Source organism: Gobio gobio (assembly GCF_949357685.1).
Source record: "Gobio gobio genome assembly, chromosome: 8".
Taxonomy (NCBI): domain Eukaryota; kingdom Metazoa; phylum Chordata; class Actinopteri; order Cypriniformes; family Gobionidae; genus Gobio; species Gobio gobio.
In genome coordinates this window covers 28,740,543-28,756,796 of record NC_137114.1, presented here as the reverse complement: position 1 = coordinate 28,756,796, position 16,254 = coordinate 28,740,543, and the positions used below count along the sequence as shown (strand labels likewise).

Here is a 16,254-nt window from a genome sequence, read left to right as displayed (position 1 = left end):
AAATTAAATGAATAAATAAGAATGATAAATTATAAAGAATGAATTAGCCTTACAGATTTAGGCCAAATTCAATTATTTAAAATAATATTAATATAAATATTTTTAAATAATATAAGTAATAATGTTAATACCATTAACTGCCCTGTTTTATAAGATAGCATTGATTCCAGCGCAAGCAATAATAAATGATAGCATCATTTAAATATAGCCAAGTAGTCCATTGGGCAGGATAAAAAACAAGGACTGCATTATCATATTATTACTAAACAAGACCACTGTCTGTGGATAGAGGAATTATTCAAAAGCCTTCGTCGTTACATATATGCCGCATGCCAATAAATCAGATTTAACTCAAGATTAAATGATCATGGTTATTTTAAAGCACGAGCCGCAGCTGTAGCTTAGGGATGTCACAAGTAATGTCTAAGCGAGTGTGCATTTTACAAACCAGCAGATTCTCCCAATATAACTCAGCTTACATCATTAATATTCGATTCTTTTTAAGCTACTTGGGTTTACAAAGAATACACATGAAAATCCCACTGAGCGGATATTGGTTTTGCCTCTTTGCCAAATGACATCATTTGATAATCTGCAAGGCCCACACAGCACATACAGAAAATGAAAATGCTATGTCCTTCATTGCAGCCTACTGAAGATGTTTTATGTATTAAACACAAACTATTACTATCAATGCCCTGATGATCAGTTTCAAGAATCTGTGAACGAGGAAGATCTTTAAATGAAAGGTTCTTGGCTCTTCCATTCAGATCATAACAACTTGTAAGCTCTTTGATACATGTGGGACTTTCATTAAAAATAACATCAAATCAAAGAGGGATTACTTTTCCAGTAGCAAGATAAAAGAGCATATAGGTGTTTAATTAGCCAGTATCTCCCACTTCAAAATCAGTCAAAAGTACAGCGACTCGCACTAAACAAACCTCATTTGCATGATAAAGGGCAGCAATCTGATTCAAAGCATTGAACTGAATCATATGGTTGACCCATATTCAGCTCTGCGATACGTTTAGAGAACATCCAGTGTGGTTGTAAGCATCCATCTGTACAGCCAGGATTTGCACAATGCCACTGACAAGCATTGATATGATTTGGGCCAATAGGCAATTAACAAATGCATGAACTCCAAACAGAGCTGGATGTTCATTGAGAACTACCAACTACAGCTCTGCCAAATCAAACTGATCTGGGGATGAAATTCAAGCTCCAGTGAGCTAGACAGATGTGCATCCCAAAAAACACAAAGGGAAGTTTGGACATTCTAATCAAAAGCAATCAGTCCAAAGCACAGACAAACAAGGGCCATTTTGAAGGTGATTCTCTCTCGCTTTTCACTTACTTCAATCAAATTATTTATGATCAAAGGTAAGACAGGATATTTGGGCACAACAGCTAGTTCTCTGAGAAATAGACCAGACAGATGGTGTTTGGATTTAAGATTATAGCTAAGATGAATTCAGGCAGCTGCAAGAGGGGATCATGTCTAGCGAAAAGTAAATATGTCGCTCTGTTTACTTATAGGTAGCATATTGAAACATTTAAAGAGCATCTAGCATGTTATCCGCATGCAATGGATCAGTGAGTCCTTTTATTCCTCTGGTTTTCTGAGAGTGACAGCAAGCTGAACTATACAGTATTAAAGGCCAAGCTTCTCCTTGACTGTTCCAGATGGCTGGGAAAGCAACTCGTATCTCATCCCAGGTAAGATTGTCTGCATCGGGCCAACTTGATTTGTTACCCCATCACAAAGCAATTAGAATTATGAACTGTCTGTCATGGACTCAGTCAAGCATCTGAAGGTCAGCTTTTCAAATTCAACTTTACACCTGCTGCTCTGAGTCCTGATATACTGTAGTAAGAGCAGATCAAATGTCACTGAGTAAATGTATGCCAAGGAAAGGTATTTATCACAGTGGACAGAAACCAGAGGAGTTATATAACACAGGTTCCTGTTTACTTTTAAGCCATACTTATAAATGTAGGATTTACAGTATGTCATTGCAATAGCAATTGCAATAAGCAGTATAACATCAATTTGAAAGAAAATGTTCTCATTTAGGGTTAATTTCAGGTTGATTGGGACACGTTTTGCCATTGAGATGACTGGAAAATGTATCCCAATCAACTTGAATTCATCCTTAAAAGAGTCAGTTCACACACACACACACACACACACACACACACACACACACACAAAATATGGATTAGGCCTACACTTTATTTTATATATGTGATGTATTGTAGCTACATACTCAAATAAGTAGGCTGCTAAGTAATATTAATAACTACATACTTTCTTTAGAGTTAAGGCTATAGGGTTAGGGTTTGGTTTGGCCTACTTGTAATTATGCATAATTTACTGTGATTACTATAGTAAGTACATGTAGTAACGTGTAACTATGTCACCTTAAAATAAAGTGTTACCAAATTCTGCCATCATTTACTCACCCTCTTGATGTTCCAAAAACATGGCTTTCGTTCATCTTTGGAAAATCAAAGTATAAATATTTTTAAGGAATTCAAAGAGATTTCTGTCCCTCCATTGAAAGTCTATTCACCCTTAACTCGTGAATGTTTTGAACCATTAGAGTTTTGAGTGAATAGGCTTTCAATGGAGGGGGAAACATTAAACATATCATTTGTGTTTTGAAGATGATGAACAAAAGTGTTTAGAACGACATGAGAGTGAGAGTAGCCTAATTGATGACAGAATTTTCACTTTTTGGTGAATATCCCTTTAAGATTATCTTTACAAATTGGGGTCTTGGGACCCGCCAGAGGGTGCTAGAAAATTTGAGAGAGGAAAAAATACAGTGAATCATAACATTTAGTTATACTAACCAAAATATACGTGCTTTAGAGTCTCCAGGGAGAAATATGTTTGAAGAGTAGCTTAATAATCTTTCTCCAGAGGACTGTGTTATTACTGTTGATTTTACAGTCGATTAATCATCTCTGCAACCCGGGTCTGACCGAACATGCTCAGCAGACTGTGGATGCCACACAAGATGACATAGGGAACCGCCAGAGAGAGCTAAACTAAAGTATTTAACACCCAAGACAAGATTTAGACAACACAACCTCTTTTTTTTGTGATGGTGGGGGATAGGAAGACATGAGGTATTTGAGTGAGAATAGACTGCTCATTTTCTGCGCGTTTCTTTGCTGGTTGAAACACAATGGTGACCTAATTTCGTCTGCTTTGGCTCGTGAGCTAATGCGAGCAAAGCTTCTGGTGTCCTTTAAACCCCCTCAAAAGAAGACATCTTATATTAGCACACTCATTTGACACGCTTTGAGGTTTACAGTACCGCAATGAAAGGAAGATATTGACAAAGCCCGAGATCAAAGGATGACGATGAATGTGTTAAACAGTTCACGGAACAACCAGAAGAGGGAGACATTCTATTAGAAGACTTGCATCTGGATGATGGAATTACATAATTACAATAACATTGAATGATTCATTGGAAGAATGGAGTTAATTAACGTGAACACAATTGTGTCTTGCTTTCTGTTTGTAAGGCTGATGCTGTCTGCAGAAAAACAGCAAACGTTTGAACGCAGCCAAAGGTGAATATTAATATGTTGTATGCAATGAAAGTGAGTATACATACTTCAAAATATCTTCTGTTGTGTCCATATAGGTTTGGAACTACAAGATGATGGTGAGTGAAAGAGCATTTTCATGTAAGGATTAACTATCCCTTTAAATCGTTGCTCTTGGTGTATAATGAACCTGGTGACCTTTTCACCTCTCAAACTCAATGGACACATCTCTATTGTTTTCTGCTCATGCAAATTCAGGGGCTTCTCTTAGCTGCATAAATAAAGCAAGTAAATGCACTCCACTGCATAATTACACTGTGTTTTATTCATAATTAGCAGAGTGACCGATTCATTCTGACGTGAGCGGTGAATCACTGGACCCCTCCCCACTCAGAGTTATGAAAAAATGCAGGAGCTGTCCCTCCTTACTGGGTGAGAAAAGAGACAAATGGTGACTGCATGAGTGAACACGGGGTACATGAGTGAAGGTTGGCCGGCGGATTGGTGTACCCTGGTGTATTAGTACCGTCTGCTCACACATGCTCTTCAAGAGGGCTAAATGGTGTCCTGCCAAGTTCATATCCAGCAGTTGTCAGACAGCAGAGACTGCATTGGCCCCTTATGGGACCTTTTTCTTTGTTTGCCCGTAATCAACAAAGGAGCTCCTATGGGAGATCTGCCTATTAATATACAGTGAGCTAATCCATCTCTCCAATACAACATACATTCATGCTGCAGTTTCCTAGTCAGTATGTATTCAGCAGCTTATTTGGAAAGAAGCACACTATTTTCTCTCTCTCTCTCTCTCTCTCTCTCTCTCTCTCTCTCTCTCTCTCTCTCTCTCTCTCTCTCTCTCTCTCTCTCTCTCTCTCTCTCTCTCTCTCTCTCTCTCTACAGTATATATTATATACTGATTAAATAAATGCTGAGCAGTCAACCATGTTCAATATTGAGGATTATTGTGATCATATCTTTTGTTGAATTTTAATTACTTTTATGACATTTCTAGGTTAAAACATTTAGTTCACTCTATGTTGTTCTGAAAGTATGGCTGCATTTGAATATGCATATTATATTGAATACTGCATCATCACACATGCAAAAATGTGCACTTTTTCTAAATATTCTCCTACAGCCCTACATGTTTCATAAAAAGTTTCAGAATACAAAAATATTGAAAAAAAAATCATTGAAAAATGTATAAAAATGACATTGAATACAGCACCCTCAGACAAGCAAACATCTGCATATTGATTTTATGGCCTCTTTTGTATCATAAACACTATTTACAGGCCTCTATTCTGCGCACGGGTCTATGGTATATGTGTTATGGAAAGTATAAGAAATTAATGAAATGTTCCTGAATGACATGGCAGCTATTTTTGAAAGATGATATCACAATAGCACATATATCTTTAATATGTATGAACAAAAGAATTTTTAATGTAGGCCTACTTTATGTAGCATTTTTTTATTGTGTATTTTAATTCCTAATAGTTTTCTCTCTCTTTTACTTTTTTCATTCTTACAAAAAAAAAAACAATATGTCATCTTATTTCCGTAAAAATTCGTACTCGAGTTGTAAAGGTGAGTAGGAGGAGCGGGTGAACTGTTTGGGGGCGTGGCTTCCCTCACCTGTGTCAGGTGACAGTTCAATTTGCTTACAACTCAAAAGACTAGTGACTGGGTACAACAGAGTTTCTCTTTATCGCATAACATAACTTTTCGTTGTTCCTTGTTTGATGTGTGTTAGTAAAGCATACCTGGCATTTCAAAGCTGATCAGAATTTTCTCCCTGAGGATAAAAACTTTTGCTCATGTATGATTCCTGAAACCCCGAGGAATTCCCCGAAGGAAAAAGCTGGAAGCTGGAGTTAGGACAGGTTTGCACGTAAGTGTTAAGAGGAATTAATTACACAAACTTAATTTTCAGCTTAATTTTTTAATCGTTTACAAACATTGTTCACGTGCTTTCACCGCGTTTGTGCGTTTAGCACGTGCATTAATCAGCATAGTGTATAATTATACATTCTGGTTACGTTATCTACGAAAATCACAGGCTATTTATCACTTATTAAAAGGAATTATCTTTAATATTACTTGTACTAGGATGTAAACACGGTGACAAACTTTGTGGGAGATGTACCAGATGGTAATTACGCACGTGACAGTTGGCCAAGGGTGTGCTTAAGTGTTTTGCCTGTATGCAAGCCATTGTTTTCAAAGTATTTAAATGTTCTGTTGTTGTGGAATGGTATGCATGACTCATCAGTTGGGTGACAACACCAGGCCATCAGGTTACAAGACTACTGCTGAAGGTGATACTCAGTGCCCATTGATTATTCCCCAAATTGACATCTGATGCCTTTTGTAGTTTAAACTGGGCCTGTATTCTGGGGCAGAGATCTTTTGTTGTTTATCTAATTAATTAATTATTTTGGTTTAAATAACATTTTCAACCATAATCAGCCATAGAGCCTCTGCAACCTGCTTTAAGACATAGGCCCACTATTAGTCAAAATATTTGACACATCTACTCATTCTGTATTATTTCCACTTTTTAGAATAATAGTGGTTAGCAAGACAGTAAAACTATATAATATATCTCAAATGGAAGTATGGGAATTTTACAGGAATCAATTTTTAGTAGCTGCCGTGTCTACATTACAGCTCTGCTTTTTCTTACCACTCTGGGCTACATTTACCAAAAAGCATCGTAAGCCTAAATTGATCGTAGAAACCATTGGTGGCAATTGTTCTACAATCAATTTAGGCTTATGGTGCTTTTGGGATGATTTATTATGCACAATTGAATAAAGAATTTCAATGTATGCAGGGCTCTTTTTGGCTGTTGTTCCTATCTGGACAATGTTTTGTAAAAAAAAAAAAAAAAAAAAAAAAATATGCATATGCATATGCAGGTCATTTATATTTGTCTGCAAAACTTCTCACATTTAAGCATAAACCTTTAGATCAAAAGGTTTTTAACATGAGAAACATAAATTGTCAAATGTCCAAACTCGTGACTATAGTTCCTTTTTACTAGTAGATTATGTTTGCCTTTTTCTTATGTATTTTATACTTAGAATAGAATAAATATAATGTAATATAATAACATTTAATTTTAATGAAATACAAATAAAATTAGGGGTAGATTGTATTATAATTCGTAATCTTCAGGCGTCATCTCCTTTAGCTTATGTTTCCATCATTAACATCATGGATCTGTCAGTTGTGGTTGCATCATTAGCATAATGTTTTTCAGTGTCCTCTGTGGTTGGAAAAACTTCACACTGGCTACTCATGACATCATGATGCGATTGACATGAAAAATGTTGAATAATTCATGTTCAGACGGCTGATTGTAAAACGAACAATTGCATAATGCCTTTTCATCCATCTGAGTGGATTTCAAGACTGCATGACTTGAAGATCTTGAATTAGTGTTTTATTCTTCTAGACATCTTACTCTTATCTCAATCTTCCAGGGGCCTTCCAGTGAGCCCTTTACAAACAATTATCTGATTTGCAGTCAATACCCTCTAATTTGATGTTTACGATTACTGTAGTTCATTTTTCAAATGTAGATCTCCTAAACCCAATGATTTGATTATGAGGCCCAACAAACCAGGACTTCAGTGTCAGGAAAAAGTGCTGTGAGCGCAGAGAATAAAGTTCTCCTGCTTATACATGTCCTGTTCTTTGGTTACTGCTCTGGCTTCCTGCTTTAGATAGACCCCAGAAGTGGTTTTTATTTGAAGAGTGTTGGTTGTAAGAAATGTATGTTGGTTTAAAAGGGCAAAAAAGAGCTTCCTGCTTTGTCTTTTCTTTCTAAATATCCCCTCCTAGACCCATTATGTTTCAAGCCAGGGTATAGATGCATTCAACAAAACACACTTTCTTGCTAGAATGACACCATGCTGAGTTTAATGATGAATGGCGTCATGCATCGGTAGTAATTGGCCATTCAGTCTAATGCTGCTCCTGGTTTTCATTGTTAGATTTTTTTTTTCTTTCTCCTCACTGTTGCTACTGGCCAGTTTCGTTGCTGAAACTGCAGATGCCCCCTGAGCAGAGCTTTGTTTGAAAACCAGGAATCAGATTTCACCAACACTTGTAAGGGATGAATGACAGTTTTGTATTCTGGCATGCACAGAGAGGGAAGAAGGTGATCTGTGATTTAGTCCAGCTTTGACTTTATACATGCTTTATAGCTTTGGTTTTGTATATATACATATTATTTTCAGTGTTTATATTATTTTCAGTGTGTAATGTATAATATAATATAGTTTAGGTTTGTGTATGATAGTGAGTTGCTTCCCACAAGGTTTAGGAGTGAGTTTATGGGATTATTTTGGGACCATTTTCTAGAAGCGCATTTGTGAGGTCCGGCACTGATGTTGGACGAGAAGGCCTGGTTCGCAGTCTCCACTCGAATTCATCCCAAAGGTGTTCTGTCGGGTTGAGGTCAGAACTCTGTGCAGGCCAGTCAAGTTCCTCCACACCAAACTCGCTCATCCATGTCTTTATGGACCTTGCTTTGTGCACTGGTGCGCAGTCATGTTTGAACAGGAAAGGGCCATCCCCAAACTGTTCCCACAAAGTTGGGAGCATGAAATTGTCCAAAATGTCTTGGTATGCTGAAGCCTTAAGAGTTCCTTGCACTGGAATTCAAGCCCAACCCCTGAAAAACAACCCAACACCATAATCCCGCCCTCCACCAAACTTTATACACACACATACTCTCTATTCTTTTTTTTTTTTCTCTTCCCTTTAAATTTATTAGAGAGGTACATTTTATTTCTTCATCTTTCTCTTGAGAGAATGACCTTGCTTCAGGCTACAACAGTGATGTGGCAAACAGACATTCTGCTGTGTAAAACTCGCTGTCTGTCCTTGAATGAATCCTCAGTCGTCAGGTAAATGAGTCTGTGTTATTCTCCCTGAACACAACACCTGTCAGACGTCTGCTAGCTGGGGAGTCACAGCTGAGAGAACAATCATTTCCAGCAATGATGCATTCATGTGGAGCAGCAAAATTTGTCTTCTTAAAAAGAGTGCTTTTTGGAGTAGTTTGCCTTTGGCTACATGCTGCAATTAATGGATGATGTCCTTGTTATACCTTTTGATATTGCCACAAAGCAGAAGATCTTCTGTGTCATCTGTTGTGTTTGGAATCATGTTGTCTTAAGCATGGGAAATGGAGGCAATTCCAAGAGGATGCGGTTTGAGAACTCTCACCAGATTGCGAGTGCTGTAAATGGGATTAGAAGAAGCCTGGATTGGATTTGAAGGCTGATCTAGCTACTTGAATCACATACTAACAATTTCTCAGAGAGCATTCAGCTCCTATTAAGAGAATTAAGGGCACGGTCAGACATGAATTGAGACACATTTTCTGTTTAATGGCAAATTGGATGTAATGAAGTGTAATTCACAGGACTCGGAGCGAGTTTGCTGGACCGTTGTTCTTTTGCCCTCTGCACAGCTTGGTCTCTGAGGGGCCCGAGGAGAGGAGGGGGGCCTGGTTCATCTCTTGCTTTGTGTGTGTGTAGTGGATCAGATCAGGTGTCTTGGCACTGGCCTCTTCTCCCTATCCGGGTGCTGAGAAAGGCCTGTTTGTTTGCGATTTGGGCCTGTGGCACCAAAGAGACAATGAGTGCAGTCTCTGCAGTCTCCGTGAGGACGGGGAGGGAGAACAGAGGGTTCGAGCTCAGGGGGTGCAGAGCACCAGGGTCCTTATCTCCTCCGTCTTCATGAGCACCCATTATTGGGAACACAGATGTCCCTCAGACCGCCTCCATGGGACGGCACAGACGGGAGTGGGAGGAACGCTGTCACCTCACTGGAAGTGTGTGCACACGTTTTCGATTAAAAATACATTTTCTGAACAGGTTGGCTCAATCAAGCTGAACTATTTTAGATTGTCATAATTTTGTGACTCCCACTGAGCAAATGGTGTTAATATTGTGCAGAGTTGAAGTGTTCATGTAAACCACTGGTTTTGCTTGACGATTTTACTTTGGACATCAAATAGTGGCCCAACATGTTTCCAGATGTCTTTTTAAAACCTAAAAACTTTAGCATGCACTTGTAGAAGCTCAATATTAGTGCTGTGAATCGATACAAAAAAAATAACTTATTAATCACTTTATTTCTGTAATTAGTCATGATTAATCACAATTTAAAAAACATTGGAGTTTTAAATATTTTTATATTGTAGTAATTTCAGTTACTCTCCAAACTAATGAAGAAACAATTTAAAGACAGCATATTTTAAATATTTGTTGTAATGGCATCTTTTTATGAATGAAGGCCAGTATCACTGATGTCTCTATGAAACATTAATGACTTTATATTACAGTATAACTGAAAGCTACCAATTTCAACATTTATTAGGCTTTAAAAAATAACAACTTTGAATCAATTGAACTTAAAACAATCTTTACACAAACCCATTATAATAAATGTTATATTTACCCATGGCCTTCCCTGTTAGACATAGTCTACACAGAAATTTAATAAAGTTATCAACACCTTTCTTAACTGCATAAATAATAAATGAAATAATATAGAATAATCATAATTAAAGCTACAATTTTTTTCTGTTCCCGTTGTTCTTTGATGAACATTAATGAAAGACATCATCAGTGCTGCAGGCACTTTAAGATCGGCCGCTGCCGAACATGACGCGGATCTGACACGCTGTCACGCACATCTCATTTTCTCACAAGTACTAATATATAGTAATAAAAGACTCCTAATATAAGTATACTCGACAAAACTGGCATTTTGGCAAAAATCTGTTATTTTTTGTTAAAGAGCAAAAGAGAACTCGATGTGTGCACAACACTGGCTCGTGCGTGCGTGCGTGCGTGTGTGTGTGTGTCCCTCCATTAGCTTCCTAGGTGTTGAATCAGTATATCGTGTACATGAATGTGGCCGACTCCCTGATCAGTGCCCTGACTACTGAACTAGGGATCTCATTGAGACGCAGCCACACAGACAGGACATTGACATACACTCACCTAAAGGATTATAAGGAACACCTGTTCAATTTCTCATTAATGCAATTATCTATTCAAACAATCACATGGCAGTTGCTTCAATGCATTTAGGGGTGTGGTCCTGGTCAAGACAATCTCCTGAACTCCAAACTGAATGTCAGAATGGGAAAGAAAGGTGATTTTAAGCAATTTTGAGCGTGTCATGGTTGTTGGTGCCAGACGGGCCGGTCTGAGAATTTCACAATCTGCTCAGTTACTGGGATTTTCACGCACAACCATTTCTAGGGTTTACAAAGAATGGTGTGAAAAGGGAAAAACATCCAGTATGCGGCAGTCCTGTGGGCGAAAATGCCTTGTTGATGCTAGAGGTCAGTGGAGAATGGGCCGACTTATTCAAGCTGATAGAAGAGCAACTTTGACTGAAATAACCACTCGTTACAACCGAGGTATGCAGCAAAGCATTTGTGAAGCCACAACACACACAACCTTGAGGCGGATGGGCTACAACAGCAGAAGACCCCACCGGGTACCATTCATCTCCACTACAAATAGGAAAAAGAGGCTACAATTTGCACGAGCTCACCAAAATTGGACAGTTGAAGACTGGAAAAATGTTGCCTGGTCTGATGAGTCTCGATTTCTGTTGAGACATTCAGATGGTAGAGTCAGAATTTGGCGTAAACAGAATGAGAACATGGATCCGTCATGCCTTGTTACCACTGTGCAGGCTGGTGGTGGTGGTGTAATGGTGTGGGGGATGTTTTCTTGGCACACTTTAGGCCCCTTAGTGCCAATTGGGCATCGTTTAAATGCCACGGCCTACCTGAGCATTGTTTCTGACTTTGTCCATCCCTTTATGACCACCATGTACCCATCCTCTAATGGCTACTTCCAGCAGGATAATGCACCATGTCACAAAGCTTGAATCATTTCAAATTGGTTTCTTGAACATGACAATGAGTTCACTGTACTAAAATGACCACAGTCACCAGATCTCAACCCAATAGAGCATCTTTGGGATGTTGTGGAACGGGAGCTTCGTGCCCTGGATGTGCATCCCACAAATCTCCAACTGCCAGATGCTATCCTATGCCATCAATGTCATGTAGAATTAAGGCAGTTCTGAAGGCGAAAGGGGGTCAAACACAGTATTAGTATGGTGTTCCTAATAATCCTTTAGGTGAGTGTACAGCGCATTCTCTTTTGTCTTATTGCATTTAGATTGTTTAAAAGCATTTACATTAATAAGAGCATGATCATATAATGTAACGCTGGTCAAAAATGGATATAAAAACGGACGCTGCGTTAATTGCGTTAAATATTTTTTATGCGTTAAACTGAAAATTTAATCGCCCGCGTTAACGTATTAATTTGGCCAGCACTCAATATGCAAAATTATTAATCTGACAAAAGTTAAATAGGATTTCTTTTCTTTAAATTTTTTTGTATTATTTATTTCACTACTTTTATAAATGTTGTTTTTTTTTTTTACTTGCTTTATTTATTTGAAATCTTCCTGCAGTTTTATCTCTTAAAACTCATCTTTGATAATCAAAATGACATTTTCAACAGGAAAAAAAAAGTTTACATTTCTTCATGTCTTAAAATGGCTTGAATGTAACTCTACACCCTTGCTTCATTTACTTATATGTGGAACCATGAATATGCAAATTAGTCCCCACCTCCACTCAATTAATCACCAGCTTGGACTACCTGATCCACTTGGTCAACTGAAGTAAGCGTTATACAATAGTGAATGGATATATTTGTTTAATTCAGCAATAGTCTATATGTTTGAACCAGAAACTGATTCAGAAGAAGAGGAATAGCAAATTATAGGGTCGTCTACAAGTCAATGTATCAGAATGGTAATGCATTTTAAGTATCACTCTCTACAACATTGAGCACATAATGTTAATTGATATTATTAGCCTTTGGCTTGACTACGTTATCAAACAGCTAATGTGTTGCTAATGTTACACAAACCATGTTCCCATTCGCCACCTCAGTCTGCCTTCTAAAAATCATCATTCTTAGAAACTTCTGTCAGTGGAGAAAGGCATATAATTCATCATAACATCGTATTATACATAATTCCCTCGCTATTTGTACCCATTTACACTGTTCTTCTTTTAAAGAGAAAATACTCCGCAATGGTGTTAACTGATGAATTTGCACGTCTTAAAACACCACATAGACAAAAAGAAAAAAACATTTCACCAAGGGTCTTTAAAGTATTTTTTATTATTATTATTTCTCTATTTTAGTTTTATAGCTATGCATTTAAATAGATGGATATTTAGTGATTTTTGTTGCGTTTAATTAGCTTTTTGCTTTTTTGGGTCACCATTTTAGAACTACTGATATGAATTCGATTGAACAGCGTTATTCTTTATATCCTTACTGTATGTTGTAATCTTAGTTCATAGTTTGTTATTGTAGGATGGTTAGTTTACGTCTAGATTGTTGGTCCATGAGTCTGATTAGCATTTACTGTAGAGCTTTTCAGTGATGCAATTGATTAGAGTCATTAGACACGCTGTTAAACCCATTTTTGTCCTCCACCTCAAATTAATCAATAGAATGTGGGCAGAAATTGTCAGTTATACTTTTTGCTTGGCAGCGTGTGGGATGGGATTCAGTCCGAGCCCTGAGCTTGGCAAGAGATTGGGTGTTTACTGCTTCGGATGAAAACAGCAACAGTCTGAGCTTTTAGAGTGTTATGACCTTTCCCAGGCTTATAATAAACCGAGCAAAGTAATTGTCATAGGCCACCGAAAGGGTAACATTACCTCCGTTTGCCATGAGGTTTATTCAGCAGCAAGGAGACAAGCTCTACTTTATCTGCCATTAAGAAAGAAAAATGATGTTTTCCCTAGAGCGACATTCATTTTCTGTGAGGGTGTTTTGTGCCTGTACAGAGGTGTCATGTGATCTGGAAAAATTGACTATAAAACCTGAATAAGAAGCCATGGAGGGATTTTGAACGTCATTGATGTATTGAATGCATCATTACTTTTCATTTGCTTCCACGTGCAGACTCATCCTGCATCACCTTTCGCCTAAATCTAAGGGCTTTTTGTCCTCCATCATACTCGCAGACAGCAGTTTGCGTGTTTATTCAACTCCAGCTCATTCAAATGCGGTCTGTGTTTTGGAAAGGTCCCCAGATGCACCTGCCTCGTCTGTTTCTAGCCAAACCACTGACACTAGCTGAATGGGATGACTAAGCATCTGTAATCCCGCCCGAGTGTCTCATGCTGCTTTCTGATCTTGATGTCTATATTAATTTGCCATGATCCTTCTTGCGGGATTACATGCGTATGATTGCTATGGTCAAGATGTCCGTGACTGGATTGGATATCAAAACGGTCACTTATTTTTCATTTACACCTGTGAGAACTTCTGTACCATGTGTTAGGCTTGTATGACCATCTCCATGGTTTGGTTTTTGTGTTGGAACATTATATGTAACTTAAGCTGGGCTGGAGTGTACTGTAGGCCTACAGGGTGAAAATCAGCATGAAATCAGATTCTTAACGTCCCATTTACAGTCATTGTGCCAGTACACGCCTGTTGGGTGTCGCACGAACACACCTGTTTCTCACTACACAAGCTCACCAATGAGATGGGATATGGCCTGCAGCCTACTATAAGTTTGTTCCCTTCTGAAAAGGTTAGGAACAGAGTATGGATTGCAGTCGTGTTTGCACTCCATTACTCCTCAGGCGAGAGCAACATTCTCTGCAGGTTGAGAAGCAATAACGGTGACTTCGATTTTCAACCTGACTGCCTTGTGACTCAGTCCAGTGCCTTAATGCCCTCCACTGGGGCAAGCTCACAGCAGACCCTGAGAAAGGACCGTTATTTCAGCTGAGCCTGAAGTGTACCTAGGTGGAGGCGGCCGAGGTGGACGGCAAGGTTGCAGGTAAATTATGCCCATCTAACTTTGAGTTATTAGTTTGTTGGGCTTGAAGTTTTGAAATAACTTCTCCCCAAGTGATTTCGCAAGGCAAGTCCTTCATAAATACGGATGCAGGCCACTTTCGAGACTGACGTAGGCTCTTAAGCTACCTTTTGAACATTTAATAAAAAAAAAAAAGAGTTTTTCATGAGGTCAGCCTAAGGCACATTTTGGGACCATTGCTCTTGATTGACAGCAGCCATGGCCTGGCACAGCTGACCTTGCTCTGCCAGCCACATTATGCAGGTATTAGAGTGAGGAAAATCTATTTGGCTTCTTTTCTGCCAGGGCTGTGGCGGCAGCACCGTAACTCCTTTGGGTAATGGGCATAAAACTGATTTATGGTTTTTGATGGCTGAAGTTATAGCCCAGAGCATAGGAGCCTTTTCTCCATGTCTGAGGTGTCTGAAAGTTTTAATTCGTTTGTCATGCAGAGAAACCACTGCTTTTCTAACCAGATACTGAAAATGTGGGTTTCTATGCACTGTGATCAGTGAACGTGAAATTCTTTTTAGATTAGATTTTAATGAGAAAAATGTGCAACGGTGGACACTTGGCATAGGACTTTTCATTTTTATTTGTCAACTATGATTTTTATAGGCTTAAGCAAAATATATTTATTTATGATTACATTTTTTAAATTTTATTTATTCATGTATTTATTACATGAGAGTTTTGTTATTTGCTACTTATGACAGTTTGATAGGTTTATTTGATTTGGTTAAATTTGTTTTTGATTATTATTATTATTATTATTATTATTATTATTATTATTATTATTATTATTATTTATTTATTTATTTTTATTATTATTACATTCTTCACAATATTTTATTCATTTAAAAAATATCTTAACTTACATCAGTGGTGTCCAGGATTTTTAATCCCTCTTTTGGCATTACTAGTTTATTTTTAACTGACAAATGGATTTTTTTTACTAATAATAATAATAATAATAATAATATTTTATTTACTATTATTATTATTTTATTTATGTCTCAATTAATATCTGCTTATAAAAGCAGTGTGCATAGAATTAAAATATTTTTTATCTCCTTCCAGAATTTAATGCTTCCTAAAATACTTCCCAAAAGGAGCCATGAATTTGCTTTTTTAATTTTTTTATACTGTTGTCTGAGGTCAACTTATGACGTGCGCGTGATTTTTACATTCAAAAACATCATAATGAATAAGTAATAGGCTATTTTCTGCCCTGGTTTTGAGGCTCGCTCAAGAAATGCTCGGTTTTTATGGGCGTGCCGCATTGAAGACTTGGAAGTAAACGCCTACGGCTAGGATTGGATAAGATTTGCATATTTAATGAGCTTCTGCTCCCCTGTCATTACATGTGGGAATTGTTTTGAAAGCGTGTGGGGAAACGGCACCCGTAATGATTCGCGCTCAGGGCTCGCAAAATGTCTTTATCAAACAAACACAATGATTTATTTCTCATCCACCCGCGATTGATTGGAATGTTATTTGTTTTTTTTATTACTTGGCCCAACCGATCGGTGAATATAACCGCAAACCATACACACACACGTGCGCCCTTCAAATATCAAGTCAAGAGAGTGAACAACGCACATTAAGAAAGGAATGTTATTTCACTATGTAAGATAGCTAGTCAGCAGGCTGGACTTTTGTTAGCCCGTCTGAAAAACACACAGCCCCGGGACGTTGGGCTTTCTGATCACGAATCGCAATTAACCAACA

At 38.0% G+C, this 16,254-nt stretch overlaps 1 protein-coding gene across 2 annotated transcripts in view; it reads left to right on the top strand.

Moving 5' to 3' along the window:
* The first annotated feature begins 5,203 nt into the window (after window positions 1-5,203).
* LOC307130667 (uncharacterized protein) overlaps window positions 5,204-16,254 on the top strand; it is a 33,605-nt gene continuing 22,554 nt past the window's right edge. The window contains exon 1 of one of the 2 annotated variants that reach the window (XM_079823763.1): window positions 5,204-5,465. The gene's annotated coding sequence lies outside the window, so the exon portion shown is untranslated. The remainder of the gene's footprint in view (window positions 5,466-16,254) is intronic. The other variant, XM_079823762.1, reaches the window with a different exon arrangement.